We start from the raw sequence: 2,190 nt of genomic DNA on the forward strand, positions 1-2,190 counted from the left end.
ATAATAGAGCAAAAATGGAGAACTTACTTGAACTTCACTCCAGATATAATCTGTAACATATGTGGGCACGTCAGACCATTCCACATATGTTAAGGGAACTTGGACACTATTATGAGAAATTCGACCAAGCAATGATGAATACTTCCCTGCATTCGGTCCAATAGCCTGGAATGATTTGTTGAAATCAACTATTAATTTTTCACCCACATATAAATCCCCTTGAGCAGGGCCTCTTCCTCGCTTTTTAGTAACTTCATTATTAGTTTCTCCTATAAATTCAACAAATGTAAAAGACTTGTAAATTACAATAAGTAAAAAAGAACCAACAAAGAGGGGTGATAAAGAATACGAGAAATTAAAAAAATAATTGAACACTTTAGAAAACTATATAAACTAACCTGAATTTGGCAAGGTTAAACTAGGTCGTAAATTCGGTGGATCAATTGATTATGAAGGCGAAGAAGTCTCTTACACTCGTTAATTGTTCACACTATTGCTAGAAAAAGAATACAAGAGTTGTTATCTATTTCCTAGGTCCAGATGTCTTTTTATAGCCCTTAGAAAATCTTATCTGTGGCTTGAAGGTGCCTTCCATAGGGTTGAAAGGCGCCTCCAGTGAGGCGCCAAAGGATAAAGTTATCCTTTGGCAACGGCTAAAATTAGCCTGATCGAAGGCGCCTTCCATAGGGCTGTGTAACGCCCGAAAATTCTCAAAACTATTTTAGAAATATTCTATGATTTTTCTGGAATCTTAGGATATTTTTACAGAATTTTTAGAGTAGCGGAAGTAGCAAAAACAAATAGAAAACGAAAACGGCCTAAGCGAGAATTGAACCCGAGACCTATGGTTTACGGATAATTCTAGTAACCAGTTGAACCCAGCAGGGCCGTGCTAAAAGGAAAGGGAAACAATTAAATTTATATTCAAGTTGGGCCGGAATTACCACTTAATATAAATAAGAAATTATTAAGTGAACGTTTTATTTTTGTTAATCGTGATTCTCTTCTCCTTACCCTAGCCTCACGCCACCCCTCTCCTTTCCTCCTCCTTCTCTCGGCGCACCAAGCCAAGGGCCCTAGGAGCACCTCCCGGCAACATCAAAGGCACGAGGACGCTCCCCTCCGCGAGAGGAACGCATAGACGCGAGAAGATCGTTGAAGAGATCTCTCCTCCGTGAAACCTAGCGATTATAATCGTAAGAAATTACGAACAGGAGGTAAGAAACCCCTCACCTGCAGTATAAGTAGCTTCCGTGTGAATTCCATATTTTAGTTTAGTAATATGTAGACTTTCGGCACAAGGATGCGAATTAGTGCATACTAAGTGTTCGATTAAATTATTTAGCACAGAAAAATGCAACTTAGGCATTTTAATAGCTCAGTAAATGCAATAGAAGCATTTAAATAGTTTAGTTAGCCTTGCCACAACATATATGGGACTACGGTCCAATGGGTGGGCACCCACAGTCGCCTCTAGGTTCAGATAACCTAGTAGAAGCAAGGTAAATTAATTAGCTATGATTCAGTATTTTATTTTCAGTAGTGGCACTGTACATGATTAGATATCCATTGGGCTGGGCTCCCATAGTCGGTCCCTAGGTTTAGATAACCTAGTAAACCTTGCTAAATTCGGGATTTGCAACCCCGGGTTAGTTGAGGATGCGCGCATAGCATGTACAGTTGCCGGGCCCATTAGTGTTGGAGTGTATACTGAAAGTCTAAGCTTTGTAAACATTCATTATGAATAAAGAATCACATTTGGTCAAATTGTCTATATTTGTTTGTAGTTGTTCATTTAATTTATATTGTAGATAACATAGTATGTGGTGTCACATACAGAAGATGATGTTATCAGTACCTTATAAATTATAAACAGTAGCTCACGACTAAAATGGAAAGGAACAAACCATTAGAAGGTCGTAGTGTAATTAGATATTAGTTTATCTTGACTATATAATTACACTAGTACCTATTGAGTAGGACCATTAGAGGTCGTTTCTTTTATACTGACTTTATAAAGGAACAAAGACCTCAGTTATTATGGAAGTGTGTGCTCTTAATCCTAATATAATAACAAGCACATATGTTTGATATTTATTTCTTTAATTTATCAATGGGTGAGATTTAGTTCGATGAATCAATAAACTCGATAAGTTGGGAAATGATATCACTTATAGTGTGTGTTGTTGA

The sequence above is a fragment of the Zingiber officinale genome, chromosome 3B (assembly GCF_018446385.1).
Source record: "Zingiber officinale cultivar Zhangliang chromosome 3B, Zo_v1.1, whole genome shotgun sequence".
NCBI lineage: Eukaryota > Viridiplantae > Streptophyta > Magnoliopsida > Zingiberales > Zingiberaceae > Zingiber > Zingiber officinale.